Source organism: Pleurodeles waltl, chromosome 2_2 (genome assembly GCF_031143425.1).
Source record: "Pleurodeles waltl isolate 20211129_DDA chromosome 2_2, aPleWal1.hap1.20221129, whole genome shotgun sequence".
Taxonomy (NCBI): Eukaryota; Metazoa; Chordata; class Amphibia; order Caudata; family Salamandridae; genus Pleurodeles; species Pleurodeles waltl.
Genome location: NC_090439.1, coordinates 311373786 through 311399141, shown reverse-complemented (window position 1 = coordinate 311399141; position 25356 = coordinate 311373786). Strand labels below are relative to the sequence as shown.

The window sequence follows — 25356 nt, the reverse complement described above, 5'->3', positions numbered from 1 at the left end:
GTGGATGTCTTTCTCCACTTGTTCTGGAGGGGGTTTTGTGCCCAGAGTGCTTCATCCTGCCAAGGACTGAGGTAGTGGATGTGACACTCCACTGACAGTGGTGCAACATGCAAGCTGCCCAGGCTCCTGGAACTGACCACCGGCCTCGGACGACTGACCACTAGGGATGGCAGCCATGCCTGCGGTGGTGCCACTGGCTCAGGATGTCGCGGGGCCACTGTTGGTGCTGGGAGCGATGTCAGTATCGGCGATGCTTGCGGCTGCCTCAGTGGCATCGGTGCTGGTGGCGGTGTCAGTAGCGGCGGTGTTTGTGGCAGACTCTGTGGCATCGGTGCTGGTGGCGGGCTCTGTGGCCTCAGTACTGGCGGCCTCTGTGGAATCAGTGCTGGCTGCGGCCTCTGTGGAATCGGTTCTGGCGGAGGTCTTTGTGGTGGCGGTCTTTGTGGCGGCGGTGCTGGTGGCGGGCTCAGTGACTGCAGTGCTGGTGGTGGGCTCAGTGACTGCGGTGCTGGTGGCGGGCTCAGTGACTGCAGTGCTGGCGCCGGGCTTAGTGACTGCGGTGCTGGTGGCGGTGCGTGTGGCGGTGCAGGTGGCAGTGCTTGTGGCGGTCTTGTCCACCATGCAGGTTGGCGTCGACGTGGACCTGCCCTTGATCTTCTGGACCTTCCCCACCTTGGATGGTGGCGCAGCTGTCTTGCCACTATCTACTTTTGTTTTGCCTGAGCCCTTGGTGGCAGGTGTTTTCGTCTTCTCCCTCCGGTATGTGGGCAACTTTTTTACTTTTGTAGGTGGCGGAATGTCCTTGCCCTCGCTCCATGGAACACTGGCAGCCCTGTTGCTTGGCACACTCCAAACGCCCGCAATTGCTGGCACCACTGTGCCCGGTGATGTGGTGGCTGAGGTGCTGGGTTGGGACCTGGAAAGGCGGGCCCTAGGGGACGGACGTGGGGAGGTGTAGGGAAGAGGTCAACATTAGATAGGAAAAGCTTTTTAGACACACTGGGACGGGTAGATGGAGGGAGTTTGGGAGTGGAGGAAGAGGTAGTGGATGTAGGAGGTGTACGTTTGCTGACTTTGGGTGAAGGTGCATGGGCTGGAGGCTGTTGTGAGGTGGATGGCTGTTGGGTTGGTGTGTGGCTGCGTTTGTGTTCTTTGGGAGGAGGGCTCACAGACACACTGGGAGAGGACACTGGGGATGTGTGAATGGTAGTTGGGGTGGTGAGTGCACGTGAGCGGTGTGTGGTGATGGGCGTGCTGGTGATGGAAGTAGTGGCTGAAGATGTAGTGCATGCAGGTGTGAGTGGAGACAAGACAGGAAGGGAGGAGGGAGACGTGGAAGAGGGGGACACAGCGGAGGTAGTGGATGTTGGTATGTGTGCATGAGTATGATGCTTGTGTGAGTGCCTGTGAGATGTGTGGTGCTTATGTTTGCCAGAGCCACCCTTGTGTGTTGAGGTGTGTGGATGCTGGTCTGATGACGTGCTTGGGATAGGCTGAGGTACAGGGGATTGGGTCTGGGTGGAGGAAGTTGGAGGGTGGAGGCTTGACACAGGGAAAATGGCTGCCATCAGTGCAGAGACCAGAGCCTGAAATGCTCTCTGTTGGGCTGCCTGGCCAGAATGAATGCCCTTCACGTATGCATTTGTTTGTTGCAAATGCCTCTCGACACTCTGGATGGCATTCACAATGGTAGACTGCACAACAGTGAGGGATCTCAGTAGGTCAATAGCCTCCTCACTGAGGGAAGCAGGGCTGACTAGGGCAGGGCCTGAGGTGCCTGGGGCGAAGGAGATGCCCACCCTCCTGGGTGAGCGGGCACAGGACACACGCTGAGGGGCTGCTGGGAGGGCGGTGCTGGGAGCGGGGGTGGCGGCTGTACCTGTTGATGCGTGGGCACAGAGGGGCCTGCCACCGCAAGGGAGCTCCCATCAGAGGAGGAGTCGCTGCTGGTGATGTCACCTCCTGTCCCCGCTGTGGAGCTCCCCTCGCCCTCCGTCCCACTGGTGGCTTCAGACTCCATTGTCTCGCACTCCAGGGCCATGTGGGATGCAGCTCCCCCCTGCTCCGGTGGCAGTGCTCCTCCACCTGATGATGCTAATGCACACAAGAACAGGGAGACCACAAAAGGGGGGGACAGAAGAAAGACGTTAAGTGCATGCAATACCGCTACCGTTGGCCGACAGTACAGACACAGCAGCCCTCTGTACTACACCATGCACTTAGAGTTCCCTAATTAATCCGAGGGACATGGGGTACAAGGCCTATGCCCGATTGCTGCACACATGGAAGTCCCAGGAGCCTGACTAGGTGTAGTTGGCTCTTACCACTGGTGGGGTTGGGGTGCCACATAGCCTGCCTCACGAAGGGACCATGCCTACATAGTACCCCATGACCTAGGGTAACCCACAGCCCACCTGCCCCACCCAGACACCTCGTAATGCACGCAGAGTCAGATGGATGTGACTGTACTCACCCCCTTGTGGCCGCTGTGATGCCCTCAAGCGCCCACCCAACTCCAGATACACCACCGCCAGGATCGGGAACATCAGGGGGGTCATGGTGCGACGGGCACCCCCCCCCTCGTTGAGAGGCCTTTCCCAGGATGGGCCTCCGCTGCTTCTTGCTCCAGCTGCAAATTATCCTCCCATCTTTTCCGGCAGTGGCTGCTCCATCTGTGGTGGACCCCCAGGGTTCGGACGTCCTTGGCAATGGCATGCCAAATATCCTTATTCTGGTGGGCGCTGACCTAGAGGAATAGTACAGTGGAAAAGGATAATCTTTAACCGTCCAGATCGTCACAGTCATTGACCCACGTTCCCGCCCTGACGCACATACACTCACCGTCCGCTCATGCAGGCCTCAGTCCCCTCACCCCTGTATCTTCCATCCACACCGTTCCAAACAGGCATTGCCCATACAGCATGCTCACAGTGTAATCCCCTGTTTGTCTGGAGGAGCGTAGACTAGCGTGTACTGGGGGAGGACCCCATCCACTAACTTCTCCAACTCCTCCGAAGTGAAGGCAGGGGCCCTTTCCCCAGACATATGAGCCATCATCGCTTCCAGACTGAGGTCACAGCAGCACTTGCAGTGTAGGTCCTGTCCTGTCGAAGGTCAGGTATCAAGTGAGTGAACAGACAGAAAATGGCGGTCACGTCCACGGCGGTGCGTACCGTCATCACCGGCGTACATCGTCATTGGCTCCTGGGACCCATAGGATCCAATGTTAACCAATGCAGGATTGCGCCGCGGTCTTCAACCGCCTACCGCGACAGTGTACAACGCCAGCGCAGTAACCTCATATCCCCTTGTCCCACATTACAGGTCAGGCAGCCATTTCAGGGGGCCACATGGCATTAATTTTAAATGCGTCACACCTATCTAGGCTTTGCATACACACAGTGACAGGCATATTGCGGTTTGACAAATGTGTGCAATAAATATTTTTTTCAATACCTCAGTGTTGGCTGACTCTGTGCTCGCTGTTCTCATCCATAGGGCACGTCCGCTGGGGCAGGTGAGGAAATGGCGGCATCCTCCTGTGTACAGACCGCTGGTAGACCTGTCGACAATGGAAGACAGACACATCATTATCACTTACAGACTTGATCGTGCCACAATCCAGGAACTGTGTGCCCAGTTGGAGCCAGACCTGATGTCAGCTATCCGCCATTCCACAGGAATCCCCCCTCTAGTGCAGGTCCTGTCAGTACTCCATTTCCTGGCATCAGGGATGTCCCAGCCTATGTTCTCAAACGTGTTGTCTAGAGTGTTGTCTGCCCTGCTGAAACACATGCCCTGGGACATATCCCCAACATCATAGGTGCCATTGATGGGACACATGTGGCATTGGTACCCCCGCAGGAGTGAGCAGGTGTACAGAAACCGGAAGAGCTACGATTCAATGAATGTGCAGACGGTGTGTTTGGCCGACCAGTACATCTCCCATGTGAATGCCAAGTTTCCAGGCTCAGTGCATGATGCTTACATTTTGAGGAATAGCAGCATCCCTTATGTGAGGCAACTCCAGAAGCACCGGGTGTGGCTAATAGGTGAGGACAAGGACCCTATACTGTGTGAATGATTGTCTGGGTCTGGGGTTGTCCCTAAGGGTTAGTGTGTGTCTAACAGTTGCCCCTCGACATTTGCAGGTGACTCTGGGTACCCCAACCTGTCATGGCTACTGACCCCAGTGAGAAATCCCAGGACAAGGGCAGAGGAACGCTACAATGAGACACATGGGCGAACTAGGAGAGTGATCGAAAGGACCTTCGGCCTCCTGAAGGCCAGGTTCCGGTGCCTCCATATGACAGGTGGTTCTCTCTACTACTCACCAAAGAAGGTGTGCCAGATCATCGTGGCCTGCTGCATGCTGCATAACTTGGCTTTGCGCCAACAGGTGCCTTTTCTGCAGGAGGATGGTCCAGAAGGAGGTCTTGTGGCAGCTGTGGAGCCTGTGGACAGTGAAGAAGAGGAGGCAGAAGAAGAGGATATCGACAACAGAAACAACGTTATCCAGCAATACTTCCAGTGAGACACAGGTAAGAAGACATCACTGCCTCCCACATCTCATACAATTGTTAGACCTATCATATGTCTGTCACTTTCACCCAGTGTATGGACCCTGACTTGTCACTTGGCAATTCCATTTCACAGGTGTGGGTCCCACTGTGCTATATTACCTCATGGACGAGAGCTGTGTGACATCGGTATGTTGACAATACAATCGACATTGCTATTCTCCTTAGTTATAGCAAACACACATTTGTGAAAGCACAGACTGACTCCAGATTGTTTTGTGATTCAAGGGTGTTTATTTAAGTGCAAATTAGTGGAGGGGGATGTAAAATGGGCAGGGGTGATGGTGGAGGAATGTCCATGGCAGAGTCCAGTCTATTTGTTTCACAGGTGCAGTGTCCAAAGTGGCATAGGAAGTGAACCTAGGGCAGTTGATGGATGGACAGGGTGACGAAGTGGGACAGAAGGATGACTTTCAGGGTGGTCTAATTTCTTGGCAGGGGTCTTGGCATTGTTCTCTGCCTTTGTCCTGGATCTCAGGGACCATTTGCGGGGTGGTTCTCCATCTGCAGGGGGTGGGGTGCTGGTGTTGTGGTCCTGTGGTGGTGCCTCCTGTCCGCTAGCGCCGGCAGAGGTGGTGGGCTGTTCATCATCCAGGCTAGTGTCAGGGGCCCCTTGTTGTGCCACAGTGTCCCTTCTGGTGTTCACAAGGTCCTTCAGCACCCCTACAATGGTGACCAGGGTGGTGTTGATGGACTTGAGTTCCTCCCTGATCCCCAAATACTGTTCCTCCTGCAGCCGCTGGGTCTCCTGAAACTTGGCCAGTATCGTTGCCATTGTCTCCTGGGAATGATGGTACACTCCCATGATGTTGGAGAGGGCCTCGTGGAGAGTGGGTTCCCTGGGCCTGTCCTCCCCCTGTCGCACAGCAGTCCTCCCAGTTCCCCGGTTTTTCTGTTCCTCCGTCCCCTGAACTGTGTGCCCACTGTCACTGCCCCCAGGTCCCTGATGTTCTTGGGGTGGTGGTTTTGCCTGGGTTCCCTGTAGTGGTGGACACACTGCTGCTTGACGTGTCCTGGGGACAGAGGTATGGGCCCACTGGGTGGGTGCTGTGCTGGTGTTTCCTGAGGGGGAGGCTCTGTGGTGGCATGTGCCAGTGTGTGGGGAACCGACTGTCCCGAGGTCCCAGATGGGCCGGGCTGGTCATCTAGATCCAGTTGGACAGAGCTGCTGTCATCACTGTGGGCGTCTTCTGTGGGGGGAGTGGACATGTCTGGAACCTCCTGTCCGGTGACATTGGGTAAGGGTCATGCAGGGGTGTAAAGGCATGATTATTGCATCTGAGTGTGCCATCGTGTGCAATGGGTGGGTGACCCAGTACCCCAGTGTTTACATTCTTGTCTAGGACCTTGTGTGATATTTGGTTTGGGGATCTGTGTGGGTATCTGTAGTGGACATGCTTTGGTGATGGGTATCCATGCTTTGGTCTTGCATGCAGTGCTTGGTGTTGGGATGTGTGGGTTGTGATAGTGGGGCATATGTGAGGTGTTGGAGTGATGGGGGTGAGGGTGAGGGTGGGGTATGTGATAGCATGCAGGTAGGGTGGGGGATGTAATAGTTAAGATTTGACTTACCAGAGTCCTTTCCTCCTGCTACTCCTGCGTGGCCCTCAGGATGCAGTATAGCCAAGACCTGCTCCTCCCATGTTGTTAGTTGTGGGGGAGGAGGTGGGGGTCCACCGCCAGTCCTCTGAACTGCAATCTAGTGTCCTGAGACCACGGAACGCACCTTCCCCCGTAGGTCGTTCCAACTCTTCCTGATGTTATCTCTAGTTCTTGGATGCTCTCCCACTGCATTGACCCTGTCTACGATTCTGCGCCATAGCTCCATCTTCCTAGCTATGGAGGTGTGCTGCACCTGTGATCCGAATAGCTGTGGCTCTACCCGGACGATTTCCTCCACCATGACCCTGAGCTCCTCCTCAGAGAACCTGAGGTGTCTTTGCAGTGCCATGGTGTGATGTGGGTGATGTGTGAGGTGGTGTGTGTTGTGATGTGTGAGGTGATGTGTTTGTGTGTGTTGTCTGAGGTGAGTGGATGTTGTGTGAGTGATGGTGTTGTGTGCCTGTGGTTGCTAGTGTTGTTTCTGGTGGTGTCTCTCTCTGGGCTTCTTTCTCAATTTTTGTTGTAGGGGTTTGTGGGTGATGTCGGTGTGTGTTTTATATTGGATTGGGTGTGTGGGTGTGGTGTGTGTATGTGTATAAGGTGTGTTTATTTCGAATTGTCCAATGTGGTTGTGTTTTGTAAGAGTGTGTGTATTTTGAGCATGACGGTGTGTACCGCCAATGGAATACCGTGGTTGAAAGACCGCTCCGTGGATTCGTGGGTCGTGATAATGTGGGCGTATTCCTGTTGGCGTGACGGTGGAGGTTTTGTTATCGCCAGTTTATGACTGACCTTTGTTGTGGCGGACTTGTGTGGGTGTCTGGATTTTGGCGGATTCTGGCCTGTGGGTCGTAATAGCTGTAGCGGAATTCCGCTGCGGCAGTGGTGTGTTGGCGGTCTTCTGCACGGCGGTAAGCAGGATTTACCGCCAATGTTGTAATGAGGGCCTTAGTTTTATTTCTAAAAGATGAAGCAATATGCTAGACTCTACCATATCTGTTATTTAAATTTGCTCCTAATGTGTGGTCTCTTTTCGTTGACACATACAGTGCTGCTCAGATTGAGGCTACGAAACATCCATACAAGGTTCCATTTTCTGTACTTGGGATCCTCGCAGGAATCCAAAGAAGGATACCAACTTAATTTTTTGTTTTCAATTTCAAATTCCTTTACATTTACAGAGCGTTTTAAATCTTTGTTCTCCTTTTTCATGTATATGTACTTTATTAATCTGCTAACATTATTTAATTTTCTAACTAGTCGCAGACCCTTGGAAAAGGCTTTGCAGACCCTGGCGAGGTCTGTGGACAGCAGGCTAAGAAAAATTGGTTTAGATGTGACCCCTGGGGACAAGTGGGTGGAACTATGGAGTACCTTACAAAGAATAATAAAATGGGGCTGATCACAGAGGAACATATGTCAGCTCCTTACTCAAAACTACGGAAGCGCTTGAAGCATGGTGGCAGTGGAAAACATAGATCAGGGATTCTCCGATAATGTCGGACAGTTGGTGATACATAGAGGAAATACAGATACAGAAGGAGGGAAAAGTGGGAGAGTTGAAGAAAAGGGAATTAGGGCCTCATTTGCAAGGCATTTGCACCACTGTTGTGTCTTTTTTTTAACGCAGCGGTGGCATTAGCAGTGCTCTACACTGCTCCAGATTTACAAACTGACACATTGGACCCAATGCGTCAGTTTGTATACCCTTGCATCACATTATACCTAATGTGTGGAGGGTAGGCATTGCCATGGGAAAAACCACGTAGAACTGACGCAGTGAAATATACATAATTTCACTGCGTATTCTGTGACTTCATTGTATCAGAATTTTACCACCTGCTCAGACAAGGCATAAAACTGATGCAGGACTTTTCTCTATTGGGGCCTTCTCTCAATGCTGGACCTGTGTCATTATTTGATGCTAGTCCAGCAATGTGTGAGTTTAGTGCAATTTCTGATGCATCTGTAAAAATGTGTGCCATGGAGCTGTGTACTGTAAATACAGCGTATCCATGGAGTCATTAGGGGATCGCAGGGCAGCACAAGAAATCTGACGCATCGGGCTGATGCATCAGATTCTTGTAAATGAGGCCCTTAGTCTTTTTGGATGAGCTGGCAAAACAGGAGGCATTTTCTTTTTTCTGAATAGAAGCAGGAATGGTTGTTCAACAGATTTCTAAGTGGAGGACATTGTAGGATTTGTATAATGTTAAATTCGGGACTTTCAGTTTTAGAGTGTTTGGGTTACTCAGTTCTCTGGTGCATTCAGAGGCTTTCAGTTCTCCTATAACATAGTCAGAGGTATAAATGTCGGTAATTAGGTAAAATTGGCAGTTGATTTTGAATGTTAGTCCTGCTTCTAGTGATAGGTGACGGGTGTGGAAGCCAAATGCCATTGGTGCAGTTTGTTTGATTGCTGCTATGTGGATCCCAGATATCCAAGAAGGGATGAGGCCATGCTGTCATGTGATATGATATGAAAATGGCAGCCTGCTCAATGTTTGTGAAGGCAATATCACAGGAGTTGAAGAGTCATGAACAAGAATTCTTGTTTTCTTTATTAGGCATGTGGATTTATTTCAAGATAGTGGCCAAAATCCATGTGGCTGCCAGTAGTGCCTGTGATACTGAAAACAATAATGACATAATAAACACTGCAGTGTTGGGAAGGCAAACAACCAGGAATGTGGTCAGCAACGAAGTTTGAATCCATATTTAATTGGTTGGAATTTTTGGGCATTTAAATTTAAACCAATATACAAGTACTTGCTACTCTTCAGGGTTGTGTGGTCTGGTTTCCTATGGAATACCAAGTCACCAAGCACATGTCAGTCACCAAGGGAGAAAAGGTGACTAAATTCTGTGGTACTTCAAGACATCTGTGCTTTAGTAGAAGAGGCACTGTTGTCATTGATGGCTTTTTGCACATAGCATTGTGAGAATTCTTAAATGGACAACCTGGGAAAGCACTTCCCTTCTTCAGGGAACTTACATTTTTGCCACTATGTTTTCCATCAGATAAGAGTTAGATTAAAGAACAGCTCACAAGATCTGTTCGCCACAAGGCAGGATGTTCTCATGTATAATGTTGCATTACTCTTCAGCTTAGCAAACAAATGCTTTATTACTGCTGTAGGCAGTATTTGACTGATTCAGCACTCCAATATTATCCTCCCCTGTAAATTCTACAATCCATCACTTCTCTGTGTGGAAATGGAGTATCAGGAAATCTACAGAAAGTGTTTTCCCTGGGGACAAGTCATAGAGATCCAGAGGTATGCTTATGTTAAAAACTGTTACCAATTTGTTAAATACTTGGCAACACAACCTAAGTAAATTTGATATGCCGTACAGAACAGGATACTATAAATATGTTGTATTTCATATTCTAAAACCCATTCCTTCATTTCAAGAACACATCTTTTCCACAATTATGATCAAGAAAGATGCTTTGCTTGATATGGGAGTTACTGCCATTGTTGCACGTATTGCAAGCACATCTCAATATCACCAGCTCAGACCTGATGGTAACAGAGAGAGAGGCACTGAAAAAGAACCTCACAATCCGTGAACAAAAGCTTAATAAAGAGATAATGTCCACCTGTAAGGTAATAAATGCCACATTTTGCTCAGATAACAAAGGGGCCATATTCACAAAGATGTTTTTGGTCATAAATAAATGGTTATGGCTGAAAATGCTTTTCACCTGAAAGCAATTCACAAAGAGTATTTCTGGCAAGCTTGAATGGATTTACTACTACAGATTACTCTACCATGAGTGCAGAGAGCTGCTTAGTAATATATCCCACATGAAGGATAGTGAGAGATGGGTGTTGCACTGTATGTTTGCCTTTTAAATTTGTGAACATCCACAAATATGTACATTTTAGGGGATTCACCAACTCCTATATGGTCCCTTCCCACCCTGGAAACAGAAAAAAAAATAACTTCAGCCAACGGCTGGAGAAATTCCCCTTTCAGGATCAGAAGGGGAACTTATCACCTACACACTTGGAGTGGGTGTAGGAAAAGGGCTTTCTACGCAGCAAAAATGTTAACTACAAAGACAGTACAGCGGGCTCCACTTCCCTGTGCTAAAATCTACTTATGTGACCAAGGTGAAGACTTCTGAAGGAATTATTTAGGACATCTTTTAAACATACAAAAGTGATTGGTCAAAAAGTTCCAATCAATGGACTCGAAAGCAAACACATTGTAATGAAAGGTGGTCTCGATGCTGAGATTACAATGTAGAGCATATTTTACATATATTGGTGTAAGTGTACAGTTTTTTTTGTAGTGCTTATAACATAATAGTTCAAAATAACTCGTAGTTTTTTTTCAATAATGCTTTTTCAATAAAAAAATCAAAAATCACAAACATCAAGCAATTGAATACATTTTCCATATAAGATCACATATTAATTTGTTAAAGAAAAAGGTTGCGAATATTTCCTAAAACATTTTTGAGAATATACCTTCTATAAGTGAAAACAGCTACTCAACTAAGTCCACAAGACTCTGACTAAAGTACATGTGTTATTTATTATCAAAAATGTAAAGGTTCTAGTACAGAAAAGATTACAGCAATGTTTGTATTTCCTTTCACTGTTGAGGCCATATTGGTGATCTTTGAGCACTCCGAACTCAGAAGCTGTATGGTTGCAACTTTGCTGTTTGAAAGTATTTTGTTACATTAATTGAACAACAAGTTTCTGATATTTCCAACTGGAACTCAAATGGGGAAATGATTAAAAGTTTTAAATGTGCTCTCGCTTTGGTCCCTTTGGGTATTCATAGGTTTGGAATATATTTCTGAACTTTCAGAACCAATTGCTGACATTTCAGGGATTTGCAAAGAATACCAAAAGTATTTCTGGGAAATTATGACAGTTGTCAAATAAAAACACTTAGGATCCAATGTAGAGTTTAACAGGCAGAGTACTATATCCTAAATGGAACTGAGTACCAGGCCTATTGAACCATCGGTTTGCCCACCTCATTTAGAGTTAAGTAGACCTTAAGTATTCAGTCAACAGGGCCCCTGTTGGTGCCATCAACTAAATACTTCCTCTGATAGATAGCTGGTTTTAATAGGGACCATTGGTTCTTGTGGAGGAGCCACCATAAGAACTAATATCAGAAGAAATATGGTTTATTGTAAACAACTCAAGCTTGATCATCCCAAGACAGCCACGAACCAACTGGCTTGTCTAGAATGCACGCTCTGGAATTCTTAGAATTCTACAAATCATTTCCCAAAGGCAATATAGTACAATTGAGTACAAACAACATAACACATTCCCTTACAATATATAATAAATAAAATATAATAGCTCTAATTGTAATAACGCAAAACAATTTATAAGTTGAATAAGCGCACAAATTAGCCTATCAGTCTATCATACATAGTCATGAAGATATGATCTCTTGAAGGCCTTGTTACTCACCATTAGCTATGCCTACTCCTCTTTCTGCACTCCTTAAAGTAGCTGCTATGTTTCGTTTCACACCATACAATACATCATCATCCATAAACATTACTCCAGAACACCCTTCTGCCTCTCTTTACATGATCCACTTCGCTAATACAGTGCAACGTTCCTATGATTCCCCCTCTCACAATTTTCAAGGATAACAGAAAACCTATGTACCTGTTTAATTGTGAATGGTCCACAAAACTCTGACAGACTGCCTCTTATTCGGCCTGACTTGATTTTGAGCCAATCAGCCACTACGAGTTTATTGTCACTCCCACTTTCTAGATTGATCGAACCACCATCATCATTTCAAAACAAATCCTTCAACCAAGCTGGAACTAATTTAGTACCTGGAACATGTCCATACATCAATTCAAAAGGTGACTTCTGTTTGACACATTGTTCACCATAGTACAATATGACCTATCATAGCAGCCACCATTTTAACCACATAACTATTATTGGCCACCGCCATCTGAATGGTACCTTTTACTAAGCTGTTGTCACACTCCACCATTCTATTACCTTCAGGACTGTATAGTGAAGTGGGGTTATGCTTAATGCCACAAGATCCTAAAAATCTTATCATCTCTCCAGAAGTAATTGGGTTCCATTATCTGTGAGAAGAATAGTAGGTACACCTTCTTCAGCAAAAATTGTTTTAATAATATGAGTGGTAGTTATGGAAGTTATTTCCCTCATAGACGTCTTGATAAGCCATTTGGAATGAACATCTATCATTGCCCTGGCAAACTTCAAATCATTTCTCAATTTATTTTAAGGCCCAATACAATCAAAACACATTGTATGCCAAGATATTCCAGGGTCAGTGATGTGACCTTCAAAGGATTTGTACCCCACTTTCAAACTCCTCTCACTCTCCTTACAGTCATCACACTTTCCCACACACAAACTAATCTAATCATCCAATGTTGGCCACTAGGACTCTTTTTTAGCCTTTTTCTAGTGAACATTTGATCCAAATGTCCCTAATGGGTTAATTAGAATTATTTGAAACTTAATCCAGTGGTGGCACAAATCTATCATGCCTCATTATCCCTTTTTCTCCACAGTCAGTTCCTCCAAAATATTCACAAAGGGCCTCACCGGCAGTGAAGCAATACCTTCTCTTTTGCTACTCAAATAAATCAACTGTATAAGTTAATTTGATGTAATGTCAGAGTCCACTTCTCGCTCCCACCCCTCAAGGTAAATGTGCCCAATCTGCCATTAACAAGATCCTGCAGAGAAGTCACAGCCCTTTCATTCTCAATGGCAACCACAGAAGGTCCAGCCACTGATTTACAATCTAATGACAAATGTGAAAGAAAATCTGCATGAGCATTTTTCCATCCTTGAATATACTCTACAGTATATCCTGCAGTCTGGCTGCCAATGTAGCAAATCTTGCAGATCTTTTCCCAGCACCATCGGGTAATAAACTTTTATTCAAAGATTTATAGTCAGTTTATAACACAAACTGAGTTCACCGCAAATATCTGTGAAAGTGCTCTGCTCCCCAGGCTACAGCTAATGCTTCTCATTAAATGATGAATAATTTCTTTCACAGACTAGGATTGATAAGCAAACACCATTGTTTTTTTCTTTTTTAGTACTAAGATAAAACAGCACCTGTACCAGTGGCACAAGCATCCATAGATAGAATAGGTTTATTTCTGGTATCAACTGGTAATAAAATGCTTACATTACAGATTTCACTCTTGATTACCTCAAAATAGTTTTGTTGTAAACCCCCCAAAAAAATATGCTTTCTCAATAGTTATTTTTAAGATACTCAGTTTTATAAGCCAAACATTCCTCAAATTTGGAACAGTATTCAATGAGACCAGTGAAAGACTTCAATTGATCCTTATCAGAAGGTGCCAATTTAATGGCACCTAAAATACTGTGTTTAGGCTTTACTCCTTCAGCAGAAAATGGTATGCTCTAAATATTGAGTTTGTTGCAATAAAAATGTGCATTCATCTTGATGCACTGTTAGACCTACCTCGGCCAGTTTGTGAAACACGTGCCTCAAAACCAAATTACGTTGTTCAACTGTCTCTCCAAAACCTAAAACATCAGCTGAAAGTAGACAATATTAGGGATCTCCCTAAATATTTCTGCCATCATTCTTTGAAATACACTTGCCCCGTGTTAAACTTTTCATCCTTGGTGTGGTCTCCCTTAACTTTTTGCTTCTGTTTCCCAGGTTGTTGATGTGTGCAGGACTCTGATTTTGCTGTTTTTGTTACTCTGGGCACTTTACCACTGCTAACCAGTGATAAAGTGCAAGTGCTCCTTTACAAAATGTGTATGTAATTGGCTTATCCATGATTGGCATATTTGATCTATTGGTATATCCCCAGTACAGTGCACTGGAGGTGCCAAGGGCCTGTAGATCAAATGCTACTAGTGGGCCTGCACCACTGGTTGTGCCACCCACATAAGTAGCTCTGTAATCATGCCTCAGACCTGCCACTGCAGTGTCTGTGTGTGCAGTTTTAACTGTAAATTCGACTTGCCAAGTGTACCCACTTGCCAGGCCTAAACCTTCCCTTTTCTGACATGTAAGGCACCCCTAGGATAGGCCCTAGGTAGCCCCAAGGGCAGGGTGCAGTGTATGGTTACGTAGGACATATAATAATGTGTTTTACATGTCCTGAAAGTGAGTTTTTCACTTTTGCAAGGCCTGTCCCTCTCATAGGTTAACATGGGGGCTACCTTTAAATCTGAGTAAAGTGTAGATTCCCTTTGGGAGCGGATGGACATGTGGAGTTTGGGGTCTCTGAGCTCACAATTTAAAAGTACAGCTTTTAGTAAAGTTGGTTTTAAGATTGTGTGTTTGAAAATGCCACTTTTAGAAAGTGAGCATTTTTTCTTGCTTATACCATTTCTGTGACTCTGCCTGTTTGCGGATTCCCTGTCTGGGTCAGTTTGACAGTTGGGCTGCTTTCACCTCACACTAGACAGTGACACAAAGGGAGCTGGGGTCTAGTCTGCATTTCCTGATGAGCCATCTGTGCTAGGAGGGGTGGGAGGAATGGTCACTCACACCTGAAAGGGCTGTGCCTGCCCTCACACAATGCAGTCTCCAACCCAAAAGTGTCTGGGGCCTGACCTGGACAAGGCAGGAGTTCACATTCAAGAAAGACTTTGCTTTGAAGTAGGCCTACTTCAAAGGAGAAATTGGGTATAAGAAGGGTACCCAAAACCACAGACTTTAGAACACTTCTGGAAACCAAGAGGGACCTCTGTCTGGAGAAGAGCTGAAGAGCTGAGGAAGAAGAGCTGTCCTGCCTGTGACTGTGCTTTGTGGACCTATCCTGCAGTTGCTGCTTCTGACAGAGTAAGAGGGCAAAGACTGGACTTTGTGTGCCTTCCATCTTGTGAAGAACTCTCCAAGGGCTTGATTTAGAGCTTGCATCCTGTTGTTTGAAGTCTCAGGGACAGCAAAGACTTCGCTTTGCCAGCACCTGGAGTCTCTGGAGAGACTCCTACTCTGCCAAGTGGTGCCCATCCAGTTCCTGGGACCCTGAAAGGAGAAGCTGGCAGCCCAAGAGTGAGAAATCCATGCACCGACTGCTGTGCGGGAAAAAGATCGACGCAACTCCGATCTGCGGTTGAAAAATCGATGCACTGCCGGCATCACGGCTGAAAATCGACGCTCACCTGCAACGCGACTGGAAAATCGACGCCCGGAGCTGTGGAAATGATGTGCAGCATCACTGACGGAGGCTGATGAGATCGCAACTCGTGCTGCATGGTTTTCTGATCATCGCGCGGCTGGATTTCCGACACAAACACCGCTGGGTGTGTAAAAACGATGCAAGGCCTTTCCGGACCCGAGGGTACTGACTGGATCGACGCATCGTTCTCATGCAGAGAGAAGAAACAATGCACGCCGACCCAACAAAAGGAGAAACAACGCAAGGTATCGCTCGTAAGTGAAATCAACGCATCGCAAGCCCTTTTTGACGCACACTTGCCCGAGCGGGGTTATTTTTGACACACCCAAGGTACATTCTCCCACTAATGTTAGTGTGTGTTTGAAATTACATGACTCTTTATGCATTTTTAGTGATAACTTGACTTGTGTATTGTGGATTTTTGTCGTTTTGGTCTTATTTTATTTAGATAAATATTTTCTATTTTTCTAAACCTGTGTTGTGTCATTTTGTAGTGTTTTCATTAAGTTACTGTGTGTGTTGGTACAAATACTTTACACCTAGCACTCTGAAGTTAAGCCTACTGCTCATGCCAAGCTACCAAGGGGGTAAGCAGGGGTTAGCTGAGAGTGATTCTCTTTTACCCTGACTAGAGTGAGGGTCCTTGCTTGGACATGGGGTAACCTGACTGCCAACCAAAGACTCCATTTCTAACACCCCTGAAGACAAATCAACGTGCATGTGAGTAAATTGAAACACAGCCTCCATAGGTATAAAAGCAATAAGTGATTTGGAGTCATCTTGGAAATGAAGTTGATGATATACATTTTTCATATCTAACTTTGAAAAATACCTACCACTTTTCAAAGACAACACCAGTTCATTCATTTTTGGTAATGGAAAAGTGGTGACCACAATAATTTGGGTTAAGAACCTAAGATCCACACAAAATTTAACTGACCATCAGCCTTCTCTGTGATAACTACAGGCGAAATCCAACTAGATGCCTCTACTGGCTTGACGATACTTTCTTTGGGCATCTCATTCAATATTTTCTTTACCTCACCCTGTTACATTAAGCAAACCGTTCTCAGTATGTTTTGGACTAGAATGGGATTAGGTTTCATTGAAATGTTGTATGAGTATCCTTTAAGAAATTCAATTTTATCATTGGAAACATCCTTTGCTCCATTTAAAATCTCATTTATACAGATATCTTGTACAACTATCACCTGATTCGGTGCCCTTGGAGTTTTCGTGATATGCAGATCAAACAGAAGCATCCATCCTAAAATAGGTGAACCATCTACTGCCACACACACTTTACTTTCCACTTCACATTCCTCAAGTCTTTTGGTAGCTGACATATACCCTAAAAAGTCTTGGTAAACTTCTGAACATATATCTTTTGGGAGAAGTGTGACATTAGGCTGATGCTTTTTTAACTAATCTTTGGGTATCATAGTGTATATGGACCCCAAATCCATCATATGTTCTACCAATTCGCCATTGACTACAAACATGGTTTTTGGTTTGCACATCCTACCCTTCTCAACACTTATATCTCCAATATTCAAACTTGATCTCCACTACCTGCCCTGTGTCCTACATCCCACACCACACCAACCCTGTTCCCAATGTTCTCTTTGTACATGTGCGGGAACTACCCTTACAGCCACATTTTCTACATTCTTTGTTAATAGCAGTACATTCCCTCGATTCCAAACCCCTAATACCTGCTGCCACACCTGGCACACCCTTGGGAATAACATTTGGCTTGAACTCCTCTTTTAATAGGTTTGTTGCTGAATTTAAGTGTGGCATTAACTTCCGGGAAAAGATTCCTCTTTATCACACTAGTTTCTACACTTAATTTGATCATACAGTACTCTGACTCCTCCACCACTTTTGGGACGCCAATAACATCTCTGAGGATAGGATCTTTAGCAGCCTAGAGACGTTCTTGAATACTTTTGCTGTGACATTGAACTATGAGCTGATCATGGATGAGTTCTTCAGTCATTATTCCAAAATGAACTTTTCTGAGAGTTCACGGAGCCTGGCTACAAACCCATCCATGGATGCATTTTAATTTTGCAGCTATGTATATAACTTATATCTAGCCATAACCAAATTGAGCTCCTTCACAAATCTGGTTTCAAGTCACTTAATCACTTCTTTAAATCATCATCAAGAGGTTGGCCATTCAGACCATAGGCAATAGGTAAATATTCAGAAATACATTGCCCTTCATTCCCTAGTTCACTTAATAGTAATGCCTTTTTTCTTGTCAGGATGAAAATTTTGACCGTCCAATCTGTGATGTGATTTTCAAATAGCCTCCCCCAAGTCTCCCAGGTGGAGGACCTGCTGGAGCCAAAAGTAATGGTGGAGCAATATTATGGCTATGTGCATCCATGGTGGGGTAGATTTGTTCCAAAAGTTATCACAAACAAGCACAAATAAAACGTTCACCTCCAAAGTAAATGAAAGGAGAATGCTCAACGTTTATCCATAAATTCACAATGACCAAAGGAGCGAAATGAAGAATCAGACAAATAATGAGATGTACTTAACAATAAAGACGTACCTTGACTTTGCCACCGCACTCATAAAATATTAACATACACAACATAGTTTATTTTCCCTATCCAATACGGCATTTATGTGTAATAACATCACTGTGCATTTGCACAGTGTGCAGTTTAGGAAATTGGTCGCTTAGTCACTCGCCAAGGAACCAAACTCACAGTTTGTGTGTGTTCCACTACTTTGCATGAGGAGGTGTAACAAAGCAAAAACAACAAGTGATGGACGGAATGCTGAACGTTGTCAAACACTCACCCCCAGTCATAGATCTGGGTTTAATCCATCGTTCTTTTGCTTACCATGCCACCCCAGTTTGGACCCAGCCATGTGCAAATCAGTCTTGACCCTGTTCCTCATGGGAACAGTCCAGACCGACCTGCCAAGCCAGGTCCTCACTGGACCGGAAACAAGCATCCTGGGACCGATTTCGGGGTTTCACCCCTCATCAGCCAGGCTAGCTTGAATCCAGTGGCATGGGAAGCACGGGACCCACGTCTGGGCATACCCTTCCCACTTAGGGCAACAAAGCAAAAACAACAAGTGATGGACGGAATGCTGAACATTGTCAAACACTCACCCCCAGTCATAGATCTGGGTTTAATCCATCATTCTTTTGCTTACCATGCCACCCCAGTTTGGACCCAGCCATGTGCAAATCAGTCTTGACCCTGTTCCTCATGGGAACAGTCCAGACCGACCTGCCAAGCCAGGTCCTCACTGGACCGGAAACAAGCATCCTGGGACCGGTTTCGGGGTTTCACCCCTCATCAGCCAGGCTAGCTTGAATCCAGTGGCATGGGAAGCACGGGACCCACGTCTGGGCATACCCTTCCCACTTAGGGCAACAAAGCAAAAACAACAAGTGATGGACGGAATGCTGAACATTGTCAAACACTCACCCCCAGTCATAGATCTGGGTTTAATCCATCGTTCTTTTGCTTACCATGCCACCCCAGTTTGGACCCAGCCATGTGCAAATCAGTCTTGACCCTGTTCCTCATGGGAACAGTCCAGACCGACCTGCCAAGCCAGGTCCTCACTGGACCGGAAACAAGCATCCTGGGACCGGTTTCAGGGTTTCACCCCTCATCAGCCAGGCTAGCTTGAATCCAGTGGCATGGGAAGCACAGGACCCTAGGGCAACAAAGCAAAAACAACAAGTGATGGACGGAATGCTGAACATTGTCAAACACTCACCCCCAGTCATAGATCTGGGTTTAATCCATCGTTCTTTTGCTTACCATGCCACCCCAGTTTGGACCCAGCCATGTGCAAATCAGTCTTGACCCTGTTCCTCATGGGAACAGTCCAGACCGACCTGCCAAGCCAGGTCCTCTCTGGACCGGAAACAAGCATCCTGGGACCGATTTCGGGGTTTCACCCCTCATCAGCCAGGCTAGCTTGAATCCAGTGGCATGGGAAGCACGGGACCCACGTCTGGGCATACCCTTCCCACTTAGGGCAGCAAAGCAAAAACAACAAGTGATGGACGGAATGCTGAACATTGTCAAACACTCACCCCCAGTCATAGATCTGGGTTTAATCCATCGTTCTTTTGCTTACCATGCCACCCAAGTTTGGACCCAGCCATGTGCAAATCAGTCTTGACCCTGTTCCTCATGGGAACAGTCCAGACCGACCTGCCAAGCCAGGTCCTCACTGGACCGGAAACAAGCATCCTGGGACCGGTTTCGGGGTTTCACCCCTCATCAGCCAGGCTAGCTTGAATCCAGTGGCATGGGAAGCATGGGACCACGTCTGGGCATACCCTTCCCACTTAGGGCAAAAAAGCAAAAACAACAAGTGATGGACGGAATGCTGAACATTGTCAAACACTCACCCCCAGTCATAGATCTTGGTTTAATCCATCGTTCTCCGAAACCGGTCCCAGGATGCTTGTTTCCAGTCCAGGGAAGACCTGGCCTAGCAGTTCGGGGCGGGACTGTTCCCATGGGGAACAGGGTCAAGACTGATTTGGATATGGCTGGGTCCAAACTGGAATGGCATGGGCAGCAAAAAAACGATGGATTTAGGCCCAGATCACTGTACTGGGGGTGAATGTTTGACAATGTTCAGCATTCCGTCCATCACTTGTTGTTTTTGCTTTGTCACCCTAAGTGGGATGGGTATGCCCAGACGTGGGTCCCGTGCTTCCCATGCCACTGGATTCAAGCTAGCCTGGCTGATGAGGGATGAAACCCCGAAACCGGTCCCAGGATGCTTGTTTCCAGTCCAGGGAAAACCTGGCCTAGCAGTTCGGGCTGGACTGTTCCCATGGGGAACAGGGTCAAGACTGATTTGCATATGGCTGGGTCCAAACTGGAATGGCATGGGCAGCAAAAAAACGATGGATTTAGGCCCAGATCACTGTACTGGGGGTGAATGTTTGACAATGTTCAGCATTCCGTCCATCACTTGTTGTTTTTGCTATGAGGAGGTGTAGCCACGAGATGAGGTTCGAGCTGAATAAACAGTTGTTGAAGTACGCCACATCACGTCACAAACTTTCTATAGTTAATTTACAAATATGCACTACCCCACTCAAATCTTATAACACTGCATGTGCTTGTAATCAGACTCCTATTTGGTCTGCATCCAAACTTCTTCCGGCATGTGAGGGAAATGATCTGTTCAATACAAACAATTTAATTTGATCACCTAATGGGTTGTGTGCTGTCCTGGCTCAAGCAAGTCACCAAAATCTGTTATCAAGGAGACTATCATGTGAACTAATATTAGAAGAAATACTGTTTATTGTAGACACACAATCCGAGCGTGATCATCCCAAGATGGCCGGTCTAGAATGCAGGCTCTGGAATTCTTAGAATTCTACAAAACATTTAGTAAAACCAATATAGTACAATAGAGTACAATTGAGTGCAAACAACATAACAGGACCATGTGAGGTGGACATATTTAGAATGAATAGAGTTATGAATAGTGTAATTTGTTCTGTCTGTCAACACCAGGAAAATTATGGTGATGAGGGACAGGTAAAAATCTATAAAGACCCCCACACTCTAGGCGAAAACTGCCTGGGTGCGTGGGTCATTATTTGTTTTTGTTTCTCAAAAACATACTCCCAGTTTGGGAGTTTGTGTTTGAAAAACAAAAATAGTTAAAAGTCAAAACTGACGGCAGCCATCCAACAAACCTTTCACATTGAAAGGAACTGCCATTACAACCGTGCCTTTCAATGTACCAAGATGACTGAGCTGTCGGTCATCTCTAAATTTTGGCAACTGAAATGTCCTTTGCCACCCTGTAAAAATTTACTCCTCTGTCAAACATTAAAAAAGGCAGTTAGCTCAATTCAATTCAATTCAAAATGAAATCATCAAGTGCATGGCTACTCGATGGGCTTCCCATTGCTGGGAGGACTACCATGCTTTATACAATAATCTTAAGCAAACAGATAAGTCTTGAGTTGTTTCCTGAAGCTGAGTAGGTTGTCAGTCATCCTAAGGGTTAGTGGTATGGGATTTTGCAGTTTGGGGGCAAGGTAAGCAAACACATGCCCACAACACCTAGCTTTCTTCACCATAGGGAAGGAAAGAAGGCTCAGGTTCCCAGATCTTAGCTCTCATTTTGGTTGGTATGGGCAGACCAGATGATAAAAGATTCGGGGACCCTTTGTGTGCCTACCGTGGTAGACCATATAAAGAGCTTTAAACTGGATCCTCTTGTGGATAGGTAAACAGTGTAAAGTGGCAAGTGCAGGGGAGATAGCCTGAAATTTGGGGATTCCCAAAAGAATTTGAGCTGCTGCCTTCTGTATTACCTGAAGATTTTTAATAACTGAGAGTGAACTTCACAGATAGAGTTCCTGCAATCAAGATAGGACTGTACCAGGCCTTGAACAATCAATCTCCGAACAGATACTGGTAGCCAATTAAGCATCTTCCTGAAGACTCTTAATTATGATAGTTTTTGCCCTGCGCTCCAATGGTGAGTTTGTTGTCCAGTATGACACCCAAGCTTTTAACTTCTGACTTGGGACATTGACGGTCTCCCAAGGAGGGGGCCCACTGAGCTGATTTCACAGTAATGGATTGTTGCCAACTACCAGAACCTCGGTTTGTCACCATTTAACTTCAGGCAACTGACAGCCATCCAGTCGGCAACTTGCTTTAAGCAAGAGTTAAATTGTGAAATTAATCCTGCATTGGGAATAAGAGAGACAATGATCTGTGTGTCGTCCACATAAGACACCATAGCAAAACCTAAGAAGCAAATGATCTCTAACAGTGGACAAACATAAAGATTAAAAAGCATCATGCTCAAAGAAAAGCCTGGGGAACACCACACTTCAGGTGATGAGTGGCAGGAAGAAGTGACCCTTCGCTCACTTTAAAGCTTCTGTTCTAGTGTTTTAGTACACTCCACGTAAGCCCAACCTCTTCCAATCTATGCAGTAGCATTGGATAAGAGACTGTGTCAAATGCTTCGTTTAATATTCCGCTTGCAAATCTGGCGCAAATGAGCATTAACATTGTTAAAATGTTTGTGCTTATCTGTATATTGTTTGAAACCTTGCATATACTGCATAAGTACTGCCTTAGGCAGAAGTACATTTGCATTAATCTTCAAGGTTGGGAAGGTCGTACAATGTCCATGCGAAAACAGACACCTTTCAGGAGACAACCTAATATGTCAAACCTAAAAGTCCCTTTGTTAACATATACAGCACTGGTTCAATTTTCATATTCACACATCATGGCAAAATTCCACCAAACCTCATTATTTGAATCAGGATTGATGATTCGGCATTACTATTAAATATTTTTTGTGGTCAGAAGTTGAACATAGCTGCCCAAAATGCTCTGAGCATCAGGCCTTCCGCTAATAAATGATGCAATATTGCATTGCATTAGGGAGGTTCAGAACTGGTTGAGAGAAGTATGCCTACCAATTAAATGTTAGTTATTTTATGGTGGGGTGTAGACCATCTAGTACATTTAACAGAGTGTGGACCTAATTTCATTGGCCAGTATTATTATGCATAAACAAGGTTTCCCTTTTTATTCCTGTCTGACAAAAGCTACATTTCTTATTGTGAAGACTACCATGCATGCAATATGGAACCAGCTAGCCCACTTGCTATTTATGTCCCCAGCATACTCTCTGAACAGACTAAATTAAGAACATAATTTATGATGCCTCATCCCCAAATGGGCCAATGCCATAGCTGAATCTGGGAGCTGAAATTAAAATACTGGGCATCACGCTACACATGGTTACCAACAACACAAACAGGATATACTGTATAAGCCAACTTTATACGTTTTGGAGAGTTTTTAGTCAACATAAACTGTCCTCTGCTCAGAGGAATTCCGGCCCTCTGACTTCTATTTAGGCATTTAGTCGCGCACACTATTAGGACAATGGGTGTTATCATGTCTTCCTACATTAGTGCACAAGTCACCAGGGCCAGTCATTTTTTTGTTTTTCAGTGGCTTATTTCAGTGCTTAATTTGTAAATAAATACGTGCCTGTGCGCAAAGCTCTTTTCTGAAACACACTGCTGCTGCAATTAAACGTGCGAGCACAGAACACTGAGACAGTGTAATCCTAAAGCCATCTCGGGCCTCTTTAATCCATTTACAGCCACTCCCTGACCGTTTAGCTCACTCTTGCAGCTTTCTACTTTGTGCCTTTATGCACTTTTCAGTCTTTCTCTTCTTCCATCTTTGGCTTTTGTTCGCAGTAAATGCCTGATGCAGTAAAATAAGTGCCAGTCCCCCAAAATAAGCGATGGTGCCCCACACGGGAAACCATGTGCTCTGGTTCATCTCTAAATGTAAGTGGCCAGCTTAATTATTGACCAAGGAATACTCTTTATTATTGGTCCAATCAGCTTTACGGACAACCTTTAAAAACACATCTGTACTAGAACTATTGTGTCTTCACCTCAAGGTGGAAAGGAGGAAGATATTTTCCAATGTTAAAACGATTGGCCACATATATTGTAACAAGCGCCGACAAAATCAATAGGTCCAACCTTGCTTGGTTGCTGACTTTTTGGCTCTTCCAATGCTTATTTTTCTTGTGAATTATTTTTGTATGAAGAAATGCATTTCATAGAAACAGGCATTGTCTAAATGTAAAAATGTTTATTCTTCATGCAGCTCACATTGTCCCAGTAGTCCCTACCACTGAAGAGAACTATTTATTGTGCGGATGTGCACATTATGCAAGAGCAGGATGCCGTCACTCATAACAGGTAAACTACTGGCGAAAGTGGGAATAACCTGTTCCTCAGGCAGTTTGCTGAGGTGGGCGGGAGCAAAATGTGAATGCTACTATAGCAGACCAATAGATGGGTAAAGAGGAAAAGGGCTGTCTGAAAGCCTCGTTCAGACTTTGTTCTATTTTGTAATTCATTAGTATATGCTTTCTTTGATAACTGGGCAACACTGGAAATGCATTGTGTAAAACATAGAAATGTTAAAAGTGCAAATCGATATCTAGAAGTACAATTTCTTTTTATGCTCGGATCCCGTGGTACTTTATTGCTACCAAATAAAGAAGTAGGTATTTGTTTAGTGGACATTACCTCCTAGTAACAACCTTTTTCCTGCATTGTGTGTTAATAAAAGGAGCACTCTATGAATTGAGATTCCTCAGACTGAGTGCTGCATGTTCTATTGCTTCTTGCATAGTGAAAAACAATGGCATCACAGTGCTCTAATGGCACTATTAATGGGGAAATGGCCTTAACAACGCACTGCAATCAGCGCAGATGTTTCCCACGCAAGTGTAACCACACTTGCCAGAACAACGCATGGCTTTTTCTGTGCCTTAACCATGCATGTGCCAAACGACGCATATGCATAGTTAAGGCACAGAAAAAGCTAGACTGAATCAGGAGACGACGTGGTAAGGTAAGTGTGGCTGGGGCAGAGGTGGGTGGGGGTCAGGGTGGGCTATTTTTTTTATAAGGGGTGGATGTGGGTTTTTTTTTTTTTTTTTAGGGCTTAGGGTGGGGGGTTGGGCTATTTTTGTTTTTTAGGGGCAGGAGTGGGGGGTTTGAGTATTTTTTTTATATAGGGTAGTGGTGGGGTACTTTATTTATTAAAGGGTTGGGGAAGGTTTAAGGAAGGGTGGGAGGAGGAAGGACAGAAGAGGACTAAGGATCGGGAGAGGGCGCGGTGAGGTAAGTGGAGTAGGGGCAGGGTTGGTGGGTAGTTTTTAGCTGTGGGGTGGATTTAGGGCTCAGGGCACGTAAGGGGTCGGGGTAGTTTAGTTTTTAGGGGCAGGGGTGGGGGTCGAAATAGTATTTTTTTAGGGTTCAGGGCAGAAGGGGGTTTTCGGGGTAGTTCATTTTATGGGTCGGGTGGGTGGATCAGGGTAGTTTTTTTTAGAGTTCTGGGCGGGTGGGTCGAGGTACTTTTGTTTTTAGGGGCAGGGGTGAGGGGGTTGGAATATTTTTTT

At 45.6% G+C, this 25356-nt stretch overlaps 1 protein-coding gene across 1 annotated transcript in view; it reads left to right on the top strand.

The window, feature by feature from the left end:
- LOC138282357 (potassium voltage-gated channel subfamily G member 2-like) overlaps positions 1-25356 on the top strand; it is a 913601-nt gene that overhangs the window by 397058 nt on the left and 491187 nt on the right. Inside the window, exon 3 of the mRNA XM_069219780.1 lies at positions 24051-24145. The gene's annotated coding sequence lies outside the window, so the exon portion shown is untranslated. The remainder of the gene's footprint in view (positions 1-24050; positions 24146-25356) is intronic.